Genomic DNA, 17842 nt, shown 5'->3' with positions numbered 1-17842 from the left:
GGAGGATGAGGTGGTAGAGGAAGCACAGCAGGCCCCGCTAGATGGGCCAGGACCAGGACCAGTGTACCCCCTCCGACAACGGAGGTACGGTCCGCCCGTTGATGACGATGACCCAGGGGCCATCCAGAATCAGTTTGTGGTGCCGTATGGCACCCACCAGCTCAGGGACATGGTTAGCCACATCCCCAAGCTCACTAAAAAGGGAGACCCCTCACTGCACTTCAGGGAGATAGAACAAGCAGCTTGTGTTAATGACTGCGATGACGCAGAGCAAGCAAAAATGCTGCTGTTTTCCCTGGGAGGTGATCTCCTCCAGGCCCTATCTGGCGAGTGAAAAAGGGGGCAGAAGGATTATGAGGATCTGAGGAATGAGATATTGGAGGCCATGGGACTCAATGATGGTAGTCCGTTCCCCCGGGTAGAAAGAATGGTGCAGCTCCCAGGGAAGTCCCCACAGGCGTTCGCAGACAGGCTGTGGCCAGTCTACCGGAGCGCATGCCCGGGAATGCCAGGGCGGGCAGCACTGAACCCAGTCCAATTGACTCACTGGCTCCGTTGTCTTATGACAAACAGCCTACCCCAGATACAAGCCCAGGTCGCGGCTTGGTTTGACCCCCCAGACCACCGAAGAAGCGGTGATCCGCCGGCTCACAGTAGCCTTTAGAAACATGAGGTGTATTGAGGCACCCCAACCCAAGGGAAAAGTCCATGAGGTTAAACCTGGGAGCTAGAGTAAGAAAGAGTGGCACCAGGAGGGGAACCGTCGCTCCCAGGCTAGGTTAAATTGTTATGGGTGCGGGAAAGATGGTCACTGGAGCAAAGAGTGTAAGAATCCCTGGAAAGATAACAAGGGAAAGGATCCCACAGCCCCAGCCCAAAGGGCAGGGCCAGATATCCATCCCGCTGCGATCAAGTCATTTTTACAGTCCCTACGGTCTCTTCTGACTGGCCAGGGGAGAATAGCAGCCACCACCAGTGCTTTGACCCCGTCTGCCCCATCCCACTCCCAGCAATGACTAGAGCCTGTCGACCTGTATCCCCGCAAAAATGCAGAGGGGAGCAGGCCCTATGTTAAGATGGGGGTGAAGATGGTGCAGGGGAGATATTCGGTGGACACTGGAGCTTCCAGCACGGTGGTCCACTTGGAAGACCTGACCAATTAACCCCGGTCTAACAAGGTCCCATTTAGCTTAATGGAACCCACAGGGAACGAGCAGGCTGGGGAAAGGTCAAAACCTTTGGCCACAGGTTTAGGATCCCTCCATACCACATGGGAGGGTAACCACAAGACCAATGAGGTGGCCCTGCAGGGGGACAGGGAAGGAGAGTTCTGGGACCCCTGTAGAGCAGGTCCGGTAGCAGCAATCCAGGACAAGGGAGGCACACAGGGGATAGCTTTGGCCCCGGACCAAAAGCGGGTCCAAGCCCAAGATTCTGCCTTTAAGGCTGCCCTGGTAAGGAAAATGGAGTTAGAACAGGGTACTGGCAGGCTGCTAGTTATATTAAACAATGCAAGTTGTTTAAGCCGGAGGCAGGGAAACAGGCAGCTGGGATTGTACCTGAGATTAGAAATCCTCAGCCTGCAGCGCATACACTCACACAGACTGCACACGCAGGCGCAGTTGCGTGCATGAAGGGAGAAGTTCCCCAGCACTTGGCCCGAGCGATTCCCCCTCTCTTGTGGGACTCCGGGGAGGAGCCTGAACCAGGTTTTAGACCTGAAGGGGAAGACTCAGCCACCGGCAGCCGGTGGCAAGGGATTGCCTGTCACCAGCCCAGGTTTGGGAAGAGAGGAACCCGAGCGAGAAGGTCCCCGGCCAGCAAGGACTGTGACCCAAGCTAAGGGTCCGCTCACCAGGGTAGCCCCACCAGCGACACTCCCTAGGAGGTCTCTTCGGGTACCCCAGCCCAAGAAAGTGTGATCACCCACTTTCCAGTGGAATAGGGCGGGCTCCCGAGTCAGGGAGAAGCCAAAAGACAGAAGTCCCCAACCAGCAGCCTTAAGCAGCAAGTGACCAGAAGTTGGGATCAGTGCAGCCACGCCGCAGGGAGCAGCCTGTGAGCCCAAACAGGGATTAGGCTGGCCGCCCGGAGGCGGGCGGCGGATGTATATAATTTAAGTAATATAATTTTAAGTAACGTGTATAGTAAATTAGAGTGTGTGAATTTTAATTTTATATTGCAATTCGGTAGTGTTAATTATTAGAGTATAAGTTTTAAGTATGGTACCGTTCCAGAGTGTTGTCTATTTGAGCCGAGGTCGCGTGACCCGATCACATTCCCCCGAGCCAGGGAACCTGGCTAGATGTATTGTTTTTAAGTCTTTTTCAGAGTTTCGGAAGGTGCAGAGGACCATCGTGTCTTTGGATGCTCGGGGAAGGGAGCACCCCTAGCCCACGAAGGGAGGGGTCTGCAGGAAGCAGATGCCCACAGCAATTAAACTGTTATTGGAAATCCAGATTAAGATTTAGAGTTTGCAAAAGGCTTGTTAATTATTTTATATTTTGTATTATGTACTGGTCCCAACTCCAAAGGAAATAACGTGTGAATTTAGTTCCTAACTGTGAGATTGTACTACTTGTTTAGAGTCAATCGAACAAATTGCATATGCCTGTGAATTGTTGTGTTCGTAGATTGTGGAAGTTTGAAATACATTTATGGCTGAAGAATAGTGCCATTTATTAAAATGTCAGACAGTTGCATTATAAAAAAAAGGGAGGATGTTCTGGACATTATGGACATTTTACATGCAGATAGCACCCTCTGGTGGTGGTTATTGTGTTAGCAGTTTGTATGCAGCAAGGGTCACTTGAGTTTGTTCCTTTCTTCCTGTGTGAGGTCATTTGACCTTTGTTCCTTTCTTCCTGTGAGAGGTCATTTGACCTTCGTACCTTTCTTCCTGTGTAACCCAGGAAGTAGAATCCCAGGAAGTAGAATTCCAGGAAGAACCTGGCAGTAATGGAGGATTCCATAAGGGATTCACAATCCAATGTAATCTGATATTCTATGTTAGGCCAAGCGCAATATCTGTGAGTATCTTTGTTTGTTAGCATAATAGCAATGTTGTCAGAGTAGTATTTTGATAACACTATATTTATAAAAGGTTAATATTTGATAGTTACAGAAGCAAGTCCAAATGTTAGTTAGTTATACAATTAATCTATTCTACTGTTGTAAGTATGTTTATATCTTATGTAATATCGAATGTATAGTACTCAGTTTATGTACAAAACATACTTTGTCTTTGTTTACAGTTTCACAAAATTGTTCAAGTAAAGGCTTCAAACAGCAAACGGCTTCACGAAGAATTATTTTGAATAAGTGTTTAACTTGCTGGATAACTAGATAGGAGCACGTCTAGCGCGGCCAGTACAGAGGAAGCTCGTTTTCTTCCATTTGTATTTTTAACAGCTATGTTTTGGCTTTGTGTTAATCTCATTAAAGATGTTGTAACGTGTTAAAACTATGTCACAAGTGGTGCAGGGGCATTGGACCCCCTCCATGCTTGAATTATTGTAAATAATCAGTGGTGCAGGGGCATTGGACCCCCCTCCATGCTTGAATTATTGTAACTAATCATGTTTTTCTATCGATAGATGCCTACCGTGTACTGCGATTCTCTCTGGGTAAGGGGGATGGAGGTCTCGAGGGATCAGACATCGATATAGATAAGTATAAGGGAAGGTTGTTTGTGGGGGGTCAGAAATTATTGCTCACCTTTAAACAGGATACTACAAGCAAGTTTTAGTATCCAAGGGAGGACTGTAAGGTTCGCAAAATTTTGGAACATTTCTGCAGCCACCGAAGATTATTTGATTAAAGAAAACCTGGTTGGAATGTACCTTAAAAACCCAGGGCATCAAAAATGGCTGTCAGGCCTTGTGGCAGAAGACAAAGACAGCCTGTCTGAACATCTCCCATCACTGGCTGAAGTACTTGAGGTATTTAAACTGTCAATCAACTGCAGTTTAGGAAGCTCAACATGGAACAAAGGATTGTTTGTTTACACGAGCTCACTACAATGTTGACTCAAGGGCTTAAGCATTTGAAGCCATCAATCAGTTGTGGTTGGGCGGTGACCACAGGACAATGGATTGTTTACAAAGCACTTGAGTGCTGTTGACTGAACACTTAAGGATTTGTTTGTCCAGCACTTGAGAAATCAGTGGGACATTTTAAACTGAGCACAAACCAGTTAAACGAATGGGAAACACATTGAAACCCATTGCAGTCAATGGGGACAGATTGGTCCCTTTTGTATAGCCTAGATACATCCAGATTTGGGCGCGAAGATAACGGCTCCCAATGGGGTACAGGAAACTTTGGTTTATTCGGAGGTTGTATGTCCGGAAACCTCGATCTACCGGCAGAAATCAGGAGCCGTTTTGTTAGGCTTTTTTTCTTCTCGTGGCTTTGTTTTCAACAGTCGGGCTCTGGCAAGCCTCTCTGAAGCTTTTGCTAAGCTACAGAGATGCTTCCAAGGTACGGGCCAACTGTTTACAAGCTGTTGCTAAGCAACAGTGTTTGTTGTCAGATACGGAGATGAAAACCTCCGTATGCTTCAACGTTAACTTTGTATGTCCAGCAGTTTTGATAGGTCGGCAACAGCTCGGTCCCATCGGTGCCAGATATAACAAAGTTTCCTGTATAAAGACAGCCCCTCAGGAAGCCACTCTCTCTCTCTCTCTGCCACCTTGCCTCCGATGCCCTGCCTACAAGAGGAACAGCTCAGCAGCCCACCCAAAGAAGTGGAATATCAGCAGTTACTTTTGAATTACTGGGGTATCTCTACTTCGGGGCGGTGAAGAATCTAAGACAGACCGCAGGGGCATGGAGCAGGCATTCACTGGTGAGCATAAGCTTTCTGGCCCATTACAAGGCAACCTAGATAGGTATTAGGTGTGGGAATTAAAGGGGAATTTTGTTAAATTGTAATTTTAGTCAATTTTCCCTCGATGTGTCCATTTCTCCTCCCCGTTAAGTAAAAGTGTGCTGTATTAAGCAAAAGTGTGCTGTATTAAGCAAAGGTGTGCTGTATTAAGTAAAGGTGTGCTGTATTAAGTAAAGGTGTGCTGTATTAAGCAAAGGCGTGCTGTAGTAAGTAAAAGTGTGCTGTATTCATTATTTTCAATTCATTTTTTTATTTCAATAAATACTGGTCTTCTTTGCACCCAACCACGAGTCTCGTTTTGTTACATCACTACTGAAATAAGTCCGGTGGTCAGAACCACAAAGGGGAGCGATTCAAAACTGCACGGGGCCTGGAGCAGCTCAGATACTTCTGACTGGCCAGAGACAAACCCCAGGGGCAACCAAAAACCACACCCCACCTCCCCCCTTTTCTACAGGGGTGAGGTCTTTGCCGTGCAGTATGAAGTTCGAGACACTGGAAGGAGTGCAGTACATTCGTGTGCTGCAAGTTAACCAAGTAAAGGTGTGCTACTATTGTCTGGGACATGACCATCTCGTAAGAAACTGTCCAGATTTGTATTGTTACAATTGCGGTGAGTCGGGACATATCGCTCGGAGCTGCAAGGCGGAGAGCTGTGGGGTGTGTCACAAAGGCCCCACCCGCTGTGAGTGTGTGGCAGAAGGGAGCGATATGAGTGATGAGGAGATGGGAGAAGAAGGAGATGAGAGTGGAATGGCCGGAGGAGTGGTGCAGTCAGAGGACACAGCCGGTAAAATGAAGGAGAAAGGAGCACAGGAAGAGGCAGAGGATGGCGGAGTGGAGGACGGGATGGAGATGGCGGAAAACACGCCGAGTGCTGTGGAGGGGAACAAAGACAGCAGCGGGCAGCGTGTGTCGAGTGCACACTCGAGCCTTAGTGCAGTTCGGCTCCCCCTGGGGAGTCTGGTGGCTGCGGGGGGAGAGGAGGTGGGAGCGGGGTGTGTGGTGTATGTGGGAGCTCTGGGGAGAGGCGGGGAGTCGGATATCTTGGTGAGCAGGAGGGGGCAGGACGGGGAGAGGGAGCAAGAGGCAGGAGCCTTAAAGGGACAGCAGGATGGGATCGGCGAGATAGAGACGTCAGAAGGGAACAATTTAGGTGCGCCATTGTCCCATGGAGAGAGGGAACAGGGTGCAAGGGTCAGAGGTGGAGATGTGGTCGAAGGGAACGGCACAGTGGGAGAAACTGCGATAGCAGGAAGACTCTCAATGGGAGATGAAGTATCTGACGGGGAGCAGGATTATGTATCTGATGGGGAGCAGACACAGGGGGTTGCAGAAGAGCTTGAGTGTGAGGAATTAGAGGGGGACAGAGACATGGAAGTCGGGGGTGGGGTGGCATCATGTGTAAAGGGAAAGGTTAGTGAGGGGCAGAAGGAGGGAGGAAGGGCAGCTCCTGGACCCAAACTTAATGCAAGGAAGAGGCTTAAACAGCAGGGAAAGTTTAAACAGGGGGGGAAAAAGAGTCGGAGGCTGCAGGAAAAAGCAACAGCTGCCTGAGAAGTTGGGAAGGAGCATATGAGGAGGGAAGGGCCAGAGATTAAATGATGGGGAGATTATCAGGCACACTTCCCTTCTTTGGAGCCATGGTTACATTGGTCTCGATTAATGTGAATGGACTGAGGGGTGAGAAGAAATTGCAGCAGTTGTTGCAGGGTTTTAAAGGTACGGACTTGTTGTGTCTGCAAGAAGCCTTTTGGGATGAGGATATCCTAGAAAGAGTTCAGAAGGTTTGGAAGGGAGAGGTGTTTGCGAGTTGTGCAAACAATAACCGTAGAGGGGTGGCTGTTTTGGTGAGTCCGTCCATAAAAGAGAACGTTGCCTTGATGGACAAGGACGCTGAGGGGAGATTTTTACGGCTAAGGGTAAAAATGGAGGGATTTAATTGCGATCTCTTTCATATCTATGCATCGAACGACCATTGCAAGCGTCGCGAGTTTTTTCGGGGGTTATTCACTGAAGCGGCAGAGGTGGAAAATCCTTGTATAGTGGGGGATTTTAATGTATTTTTATCTCGGATGGACATTTCAGCCCAGATGACCTTTAAGGATGATAACTCCAGAGGGATGGTTGCAAAAATGATGGCAAATTTAAATTTGAGAGACTTATGGAGGGACCGGAACCCGATAAAAAGGGAGTTCTCCAGATCAGGTTGGGTGGATGATGTTTTAAAACAGTGCCGAATAGATTTTGTGTTAATGCGGGAAGGGTTAAGTTCTGAGGTGATGGAGCTTTATTATAAAAAAGTATTTTTTAATGATCACTCGGTTTTGGTTCTTAGAATTAGGAACAGCAGAGTTAAGATCGGTTCAGGGGTGTGGATTTTAAACAATCAATATCTGAAAGAAATTGCTTATAAAGAAGGGATTATAAATATAATAAAGGATGCTCGGAAGGAACCTTTGTTCTTGAAAGAAAGAAGAGTTTGGTGGGATAATTTTAAATATGAAGTAAAAGTTTTTTTGGTACGTTATGGGAAAAAGAGGGCGGCAGCTAACCAGCGTTGAGGAAAATATAAATAAAAGGTTTACGGATGTCTGTAAAGCAGTTGATGGAGGGGATAAGGGAGCGGAGACTAAGTTCCGGGTGCTAAAGGAAGAGTGGGAATTATTGCAAGCTGAAAAATGCAAGGGGGCCATTCTCCGTGCAAAGGCTGGAGATGCATTGGAGGGCAAAAGATGCACTAGATATTTTCTAGAGCAAGAAAAGCTGCGACAGAAATTATCGTTAATTGAAGAGTTGAAGGTTGGGGAGAAGATCATTCATGAAAGTGGGGAGATTTTAGAGGCGGCTAGCAGCTTTTATCAAGAGTTATATACTAAAGAAGACATTTCCAATTTGGCGATGGAGAAGGTTACTGCTTTTATTGAAGAGGGTTTAAAGGAGGATGAGAGAAGCATGTGTGACAAAGAAGTAGGATTAGCGGAAATAAAAGTAGCAATAAGTGGAATGAAAGGGGGGAAAAGCCCAGGGTCTGATGGACTAAGTGCAGAATTTTATAAAGAATTTTTCGAGATTTTAAGTCCATTGCTCTTAGAAGTTTTTAAGGAAATTAAAATTGAGGGAAGCCTGGCCCCATCTATGAGGAGAGGGATCATAAGCTTAGCTTATATAAAAATAAAGGGGGATAGACAGGATCTGAAGAATTGGAGGCCCATCACATTATTAAATGTGGATTATAAGATCTTGGCGAGGGTTATGGCAAATCGTTTGAAGGAGGTGTTACCGCAGATAGTTTGGCCCTCTCAGTCCTATGGAGTCATAGGCCGGGACATCGCAGACTCTGTGGTCTCAATCCGAGATGCGATATATCTCATGGAAGAGTGTGGGAGGGAGGCTTATATATTAAAGATAGATCAAGAGAAAGCCTTTGATAGGGTCTCTCATGAGTTTTTATTGAAGGTTTTGGAAGGATTTGGTTTTGGGGAAAATTTCATTGAGTGGATAAGGATTTTTTATTCAAACATATTTAGCTGTGTTAAATGTAATGGTTTTTTATCCAAATATTTTCCGATACAGAGATCAGTGTCCCCATTGTTGTACACATTGGTAGCAGAACCATTAGGTTACATGATGCGAAAGAAACAAGGTATAGTTGGGATTGTGGTCCCCAGTTCTGGGCTGGTGTTGGTGATACACCAATATGCAGATGACACAACCTTAACATTGAGAAATGGGGAGTCAGTGAGGAAAGCTATGGATGTAGTGGAGGAATATTGTAGAGCTTCAGGAGCCAGAGTGAATTATAGTAAGTCCCAATGCCTGGTTGCAGGGAGGGGTAGGGGGGAATGGTTGGGGGAATGTCCCTTTAAGGTGGTGGAGGTTTTGGAAGTTCTGGGGGTGCATATGGGGTGCAAGAAAGACAGGGATGAAGTGGATCGATTAAATTGGGAACCGAAGGTTATGAAAATTAAAAAGATTTTGGGAAGATGGGAAAGAAGGTGGTTGAAAGTGCAAGGAAGAGCGACGGTGATGTCTGCCCTCCTGCTATCTAAGCTATGGTACTTATTGACGGTGGAGGATATTCCTGAGTGGGCGGAAAAGTCCATCCGAGAAGCTTGTGTGAGGTTTTTATGGGAAGGGAAACCAGCCTTGGTGGCTTACAATACCATCATTGGACGGAGAAATCAGGGAGGACTCAATTTCCCAGATATTGATTTGAAGAAAAAATCCTTTAGAATCAAATGGGTGAAGAGATTTCTTCAGAAGTCAAATACAAGTTTTTGGAAGAGTTGTTTTGAGCATTTTTTAAAACGAAGTGGGATAGGAGGGCAGGGGATATTGTATATGGAATACAATAATATGTTTTTGAAATCGATTAAGCTTCTCCCTAGGTTTTATAAGAGGGTTGTAGAGACTTGGGCCCAATTTTTAAAAAGTGTGCAGTTTATGCCCAAGGGGGCTGAGGAATTTTTAGAACAGCCCTTATTTTTGAACAGGTGGGTCAACATCGAAGGAAAGGTTTTATTTAATCAAGCTTTTATAAAAGCTGGGATTATATCTGTGAAAGATGTATTATACGAGGTGATTCCAGGTTGGTTGTCGGAAGCAATAGTGAGGGACATGGTGTGGGAGGAGGATCAGGAGGTAGAGGAAAAAGCAATAGGAATTATGTATGAGAAGATTGTGAGGGCAATGCCACAGGATTGGATGGAAGAAATAAATGCGGAAACCTCCAAAGGAAGTACAATGCGTCCTGCTTTTCCAAGCTTTCTGCTGGAGAAAGGGGGAGAGTTGGTTCAATTTGACAACTGTAATACTCGAGATTTCTATGAGGTGTTTAGAGAATGGAGATTCAAGACACCTGCTGGTCAGGAGTTTTGGCAGAGTATATACCCACAGCTGGACTTCAACAGGATTTGGAAGGGAGTGTGGGCGAATTTTAAATGTCCTGACTGGATTGAACTGGATTTCAAATTGGCTCATAACCGGATTTTTACCATGACGGTCTTGTGCAAGATTGGGCGAGTGGAGACGGCAACTTGCCCAGTGTGTGGGACACGGGATGAGACTCTGTCCCATTTACTGGTGTTATGCCCGCAGTTAAATGACTTTAAGTACTATGTTCGACAGTTGTGTGAAGCTTTTTTGCTGGGTGGGGACCGAAGAGCGAGAATGGGAATCCCGTGGGACTCAATTTTGAGATGGGGATTGCAGGAGAGTCTGCCCGAGTCCAGCGGAGCGGCAGTTAATTTAATGTTCAGTTTGGCTAGATTCGTGATTGTGCAAAGAAGGAATGCTTTGTTTTTTAAGGGGAGGAGAATCAATCTAAAAGAGTATTTTAAATATAAACTAAAAGATCATTATAAGGCTCTGTGGATGTTTTATTCAGAAAGGAATTTAAAGATAGTATTTTACAACCAATTTTTAAAGTACAATCGATTAATATATGTTACAGGAGACAAATTAAACTTCAGGTTTTGATGTTAAAATGTGGTGGCGGAATGGCTGTGCAGAGCGGCGGAATTGTTTTGTATCATACAATGAAATGATCAAGATGTTGTAAATGTTCTTAATGTTCAATAAAGTATATTTATTTAAAAAAGTGGGTAGCACCCTTGCCTCTAAATCAACAGGTTGTGGGTTCAAGTCCCACTCCAGAAACATGAGCACAAAAATTTCGGCTGAGACTCAAGGGAGTGCTGTGCTGTCTGTAATATATGTGGGTAGAACAAATGAAGGACAGAGACATGATGAGTTGCTAGTCAATGTGCTTGTTTACTAGGCCAGAGTGAATTGAGCATGCTCATACTAAACCATGTGATAATACATTACACTGCTTTCCCCTTAAAAAACACATAACTCCTGGCTTTTGTTCTTTTAAATGAACTACAAATCCAGTTTAATAACAGGTTTGTGGAGCCTTCCTGATCTCCTTACAAAAGGTTTGGGCGTTGAACCAATTTTCGGGCTGTTTTGATCTGGTTCTGAACTCAAAGATGATCCTGTTTCTGTCTCAGACTTGTTTGAACCTGATACTTCTGTTTCTGAAGTCTGAACTGAGTCAAACTCATGTATGTGTTCATGATCAAGTGGTTCAAGTTCATCTCTAGCAGAGATCATTTGAACCACATGAACACTGTGGATGTTGTCACCAATTTCAACCAAATATCTCTTGGTTCCACCAAACTCTACTATGGTCCCTATGTCCCACTTGTGTGAACTTGACTTGCCAGGGGGGCTGAGATCACAAACACACTCGTTTTGTCTGAAACTGTGTTCTTTCTGATTGGTGTCATAATAATGTTTCTGACTCAACTGTTTCTGTTCAACTCTTGAGGCCAAATTTGGTTGAACAAGACTCAGTCGTGTTCTCAATCTCCTCTTCATCAAGAGTTCTGCTGGAGTATATCCAGTTGTAGTGTGCAGAGTAGTTTTGTACTTCAGCAAGAAATTTGCCAAATGTTGCTTTATGCTGAGTCCCGAACAACCCTGCAACACTTGCTTTTTGAGAGCTTCTTTTACTATTCTGACTGACCTTTCGGCTGCTCCGTTTCAAGCTGGATGATATGGTGGAACGAGAGTGTGCTTGATACGTTCCATTTCATGAACTCTTGGAATTGAGCAGAACGGAACTAAGGGTCTTTGTCAGAAACAAATTCTTCAGGTAAGCCGTGACATGCGAAGATAGACCTCAACTCATCTATGGTGCATTCAATTGTAGTATTTGACTTGTGTGTTTCACTTCAATCCACTTTGAGTAACTATCTACAAGTACCAGGAAATAATCATTTGCTTTCTCACAGAAGTCTGAAAAGGTCTCCTTGGCCATGACCAGGGTTGTAGTGAAGTTTTGGGTGGTTTGTTTCTGCAATTTTGGCAAACGCTGCATTTGCTGACAAGTGATTCAAGATCACTGTCCAATCCAGGCCAGTAAAAAAAGCTCCTTGCAATTGATTTCATACTGACGATCCCTGGATGTTCAGTATGAAGTTCGGCCAGAATTCAATCTCTCAAAGAAGTAGGTACCACCACTCTGCTTCCCCACTTGATACAAACTTGCTCACAAGACAATTCAGTTCGACGGTTATGGAATGGTTTCAACTCTGTGTCCAGACACTGATCAGTCCTTCCATTCAAGGTGTTATCATACATTCTTTTCGGTACTGAGTCCTTTTGAGTCTCATCTGTAATCTCAATTGCATTCACAGTAGCCTTTGTCAACTGCACTCACCTTCACTCCCAACACGAGTCTTCATATGGCAACCTGGACAAGACATCTGCGATTGCGTTTTGCTTTGAAATGCGATATTCAATCGTGTAGTTATATTGTGATAACAACACTGCCCAACGTTGAATTCTTGATACGGCCATTGCAGGGATGGCAGATTTGAGCCCTAATAAGGCTAGGAGTGGTTTGTGATTGGTTATCAGGGTAAACTTTCTGCCGATCAGGAACTGCTGGAATTTCTTGATTCCAAACACTATGGCGAGTGCTTCCTTTTCAATTTGCATGTAGTTTCTTTCGCTCTTTGTGAAGGTTTGCGTTGCAAACGCAATTGGTTTCTCTTGGCCATCATCCATGACATGGCTTATGACAGCTTCCACACCATAGCTAGAACCATCACACGCTAACTTAAGCTCACGCTCTGTGTCGTAGTGCACAAGTAGAGCATTGCTAGAGAGACTTTTCTTACAAGTGTCATAAGCTTCCTGTTGTGCTTTTGTCCACTTCCACTGGACATCTTTCTTGAGGAGCTCGTGCAATGGAGCTAACATGGCCACTAACTCAGGTAAGAAATGTGCGTAGTACTGGACCATTCCAAGGAATGGTCTTAACTCAGACATGTTCTGTGGCTTTGGAGCATTGATGGCAGCATCAACCTTTTCCTTCACTGGTTGCAAGCCATTTGCATCAACTTTCAGACCAAGGTTCACAACCTCGGGCTGCACAAAAGCACATTTGCTCCTTTTCAATTTGACATTGTGGGAATTCAACCTTTGAAGCACTAAATCTAACACTTCTAGATTTTCTTCCTTGCTGCTTGTTGTGATCAGCACATTGTCTTGATTGCATAAGCAATTTGGAATTCCTTGCAAAATCTTATCCATCGTAGTCTGGAAGATTTTGGGGGAGGACTTTACACCATACAATAGCTTGGTGTATGAGTAGAGTCCCTGTGTGTGTTGATAATGAGATACTGTTGACTCTCTTTGTCAACATTCAGCTGAGCGTAAGCGTGGGACAGGTCAAGCTGGAGAAAACCTTTGATCCAGAGAGTGCTGCATACAAATCTTGCGATGTAGGTAACGGGTACTGCTCATCGTCAACTGCTTGGTTGATAGTAACTTTGTAGTCACCACACAAGCGTACAGTTTTGTCTGCTTTGGGCATTACCACAATCGGGGTAGCCCATTCATTTTTGTCAGTTTTTACTAGCACTCCATTCCCTCTCAGTTTCTCTAGCTCTTCCTCCACCTGACTTTTCAATGCATAGGGGACCGGCCTTGCCTTACAACAGGCTTCACGTTGGACTTGATGCGGATATGCCCAGTTGTAGGATTCGCAAAATTGGACTTTGTATTAATAAGGGTCAAATGGCAGAAGAGGCCATGATTTTAAAGACTGTTTTAAAAGAAGCCCTGAAAAAGGGGCATACAAAATGGCCACCATACCATGTGACCGGCTTATTGGGACATTTTAAAATGGTTCCTGCGAATCCTCAGACAGCTTTGTGGATTCAACCCACAGCAAGTTCTGGAAGCCGTTTCTGAGAGAATGAAACCAGACCCACACATATACATATGGATTAGATGCAGATCCAGTCAAGATCGGCCTGGAGACAGAGGCCAACTAAATGTTGACCCAGACAAAAGGGGACAATTTCATATTCATGAGAACAGCACCCAGGACTAGATAATGAGATCAACAGGACATTAAAAACAATGAAGGTCATTCCAGACCAGAGATGGGCCTTTACCGGCCATCGAAATCATTAAAAAATATAATAACTACCCCGCTGTGCTCCCAGCTCGCCAAAAGTTAAACAAAGACTAACCTGATTTTGGGCGGGAGACGGAAGTTTCTGGAAGAAAGGTATATCTGGAAGACTTTTCGGCAGTTGGGGAGAAGCTTGAATCGGGACACTCAGAAGAAGAAGCAGGCACTCGGAGGAGGAAGAAGAACAAAGCCAACATCAAGAAGGCCATCTCGAAGCCGGCGTCCCGCCCCGGGGAAACACATCGGGAGGTCATCGACCATCCCCGGGCCGTTGCCGGAATGAGAGGCCATCGACCCAACTTGGGAGAAGAAGAAAAAAAAAAAAAACCCCCAAGAGAAGAAACCTTCCAGCCACCCCGGTTGGAAGGAGAAGAGATAAAAACAAACTGAAGAAGCGATGGGAGCCAGCCCAAGGCTCCTCTGACCAGGGTCGAGCCGACGATCCTCGACCCCGCCGACATCCAGGCCCGCCAGTGTCCAGCCGCCCCGACCCCCACCTCAGGAGAGAGGTGTGGCGCAGCTCGCAGGGGCTCCATGATCCACGTGGAGACGGAATGCCTGAAAAGGATCAAACACAGACTCGCTTTCAAAACCTTGCACTTCCTAGTGGGATTGGTGAGCATGTTTCTGGCCCTTCACAATCAGATCTAGATAGGTTTAATAAGGGGGTGGATTTAAGGGTACAATTAACATGAGTTGTTGTCCCTCGATGTTCCGTGTGTTCCCTTATTTCATGATGATCTTTGTAGAGTATGAGATGCCTGTATTTGCCTTAGTTAGTATTGTGTCGTTATGATTTGTTTGTGTTTTTCCCTCCCATGTACTCTCTTATCTGCTTGCATTTGATTTGATATTTTTCCTTATACAATAAAATAAAATTTCATTTTGTTTCATCAAACTTGGTCTACAAGAGTTTTCTCTACATTGTAGTTCCTGCCCCTAAGACCAGAGTATAGAATCTAAGGGGTGAGTGGGTCGAACCACTCAAGGTTTTACTGTGCAAGAGAGAGAGGCCTCTAGAGAGAGAGACCTCAGAGGCATCTCTCGAGGAAAACCCCTTACACAGTGATGCCCACATAACTGTCTGCGAACATGCTTTTATACTTGTTCAGCATTGTGTCGAGTCGCTTCTTTGAAGCATCTACACTGAAGATGTTTTTCCTTTCTAGTTTTAACTTTCTCAACCAGTCTTTGTCCATGAGGGTTGGCTTCTTGTTGTAGCTCGCTACAATAATAGGCAGCTTTACTGACTGGCCATTTTGCTGAACTCTACATTCCATTTGTTGATATGTCTCTAGGATTTCTCCTGAGTAGGTTTTTAACTCGGTACTCTTTGTAAGTGGTATTTGATTAAACTTACTCTCATATGTGTCCTTACTCATGATAGAGCAGTCCGCCGCCGTGTCGATACACATATCAATATTTTGGTCATTGATCAAAAGTTTTGTATGGAAGTCTTTCTCACGACTGCTGGCGTTGCCGCTAGTGGCATAGATACTGTAGATGCCTAGTTCTTCAACATCAGGTGTGTTCACTTCAATATCGTGAATTCCTCCCTTTTGTTGTCGCTGCTTTGCATTGCCACTAGAATGGTTCTTACTTCCTACTTTTGATCTAGCTCTGCAAGCTGTTGAAATATGGCCTTGCTTCTGGCAGTGAAAACACTTTGCATTTCTGTATTGGCAGGACTGTGGTGAGTGATTTCCATTGCAGCGATAACAATTCACTGAACTGCTCTCACCGACATGCTCTTGACTTGGTCTCACAACTTTAGGTTTGGCGGTAGCTTTGTGACTGTAGACCTCAGCTGCACTCGTCACTTGCGTTGGACGGAGCTCCCTAGCATTCTTCGACGCCTTCTCCATAGATAGGACAACTTTGCATGCTATGTCAAACATTAGATTCGGAGTGTTCAGTAATTTGGACTGTGTGCGCTCATCCACCAGTCCACATACAAATATATCTCACAACGCACGATCCAAAAATGAGCCGAAGTTACAATGCAAAGACAGGTTTTTAAGAGCTACAATGTACTCGCTGATGGTTTCACTTTGTCTTTGGTTTCTGGTACCAAACTTATAGCTCTCTGCAATTTCTAACGGTTTTGGGTCGAAATGGTCCTCGAGTTTCTCGACAATGTCTTCAAACGACACATCCTTTGCTTTTCCTGACGCGAGTAGGTTTGGCAACGTTCCATAGACATCTGGCCCGATCTCTGTTAGAAAAATTGCTTTTTTATGTTCACAAGTTACTTTATTTTGAGCTTGAACATTCTCATCTGCACCTTCAGTCTCAATAATGTTATTGTCCCTAAAAAACATTTCCATCCGCTCAATGTAAGAACTGAATGGTTCGCGAGCTTGGTCATACATGCCGAGGCTTCCGATGAATCCCATAGGTGCGGCCATGATTGTCCTGATCCCATTGAACAGTGACTCAGCACGCTACCTGTGTAGCTGTGAGAATCAACACCGCTGTCGCTGTGTATACATACACGCAAAGGCGAAGCACAGACAATTCTGCATCAGCATTAACAGTAAAACATCACAAAAGAAATTCAGTTTAGGTGTCACAAATTCACCTTAAACTTTTCCACTCAAAGGTTGAACACTGTGTCCTTCCATGATCCCTAAAAATGGCTTTGGGATCCCATTCTAGTCACCGAAAATGTAACATATGTAGGTAGAACAAATGAAGGACAGAGACACGATGAGTTGCTAGTCAAGGTGCTTGTTTACTAGGCCAGTGTGAATTGAGCATGCTCATACTAAACCATGTGACAAACCATGTGATATGCATTGCACCATCTTTCAGATGAGATGTTAAACCGAGGCCCTGTCTGCTCTATCAGGTGGACGTAAAAGATCCCTCGGCACTATTTTGAAGAAGAGCAGGGGGGTTATCCCCGGTGTCCTGGCCAATATTTATCCCTCAATCAACATAACAAAAACAGATTATCTGGTCATTATCACATTGCTGTTTGTGGGAGCTTGCTGAGTGCAATTTGGCTGCCGCGTTTCCTACATTACAACAGTGACTATACTTCATTGGCTGTAAAGTGCCTTGGGATGTCTGGTGATCGTGAAAGGTGCTATATAAATCTTTCTAAGATTTTATGATTTAAAGGCTAGACCAGAAAAATTAGGCAAAATCTACTTTTTAGGCAATTGGTCAATCTCTGGTGCTTTTGTGTAACCGTTCATTGTAACCTAGTATAAATCTAGACTTTGTCATGTTTGATTTACTTTTGGCCCTTAAACCTACACCTCAGAGTGTTTAAAGAGAGGTTTTACATCAAAATATGCGAGTATAACCAAGAAAAGGTGGTGAAAAATGATCTCAATCCTTTGAAACCCAGGACCACCCTCTTTGTACCCAGGAGACTCAATATATCAAGTAAGAGTTTACATATGTTGGCTGTCTTAGGGCTATGTCTCCAGCTGTGTTTGGCACACTGTTTAAAAAAAGGTTTTATACCCTAAAGCTCACTGTTTGTTTTAGCCAGTCAGCCATGACTGCTGTGATATTTACACATCATCTCACTGCCTTTGTCAAGAAATATGTATTCTGGAGCAAGATTTTTCTCCTGGTCTGTAAATTATGCTCTGTCTCACTGGTTTAACATTCAGTGGCTGTAGCTGTATGCCTCACAATAGTTGCCTAGACCTTTCAGATTATGGAAAGTGATGCAACATTGAACAGAGTGCCAGGAAACGTATGTGGTGCACATAACAATTTGTGCGAGCAGTGAAATGTACCAAGATATAGCATAATTGAGAGCTGTTAATTTTAAGAATGCCATGAACATAAATGTAGACAAAATCCTACTGCATAGAATTCTGGCAAATTTCCATTCAGTGACCTAATTTGCAAAGTAAACATCATTCATACAGTTAGCAACCCTTACGTACATTAGCATTAACTAAAAATGAAGGAAAACCATGTATAGATTT

The sequence above is a fragment of the Somniosus microcephalus genome, chromosome 26 (genome assembly GCF_052327205.1).
Source record: "Somniosus microcephalus isolate GS21.2 chromosome 26, FLI_Smic_1.0, whole genome shotgun sequence".
Taxonomy (NCBI): Eukaryota; Metazoa; Chordata; class Chondrichthyes; order Squaliformes; family Somniosidae; genus Somniosus; species Somniosus microcephalus.
This window is presented reverse-complemented; position numbering follows the sequence as displayed.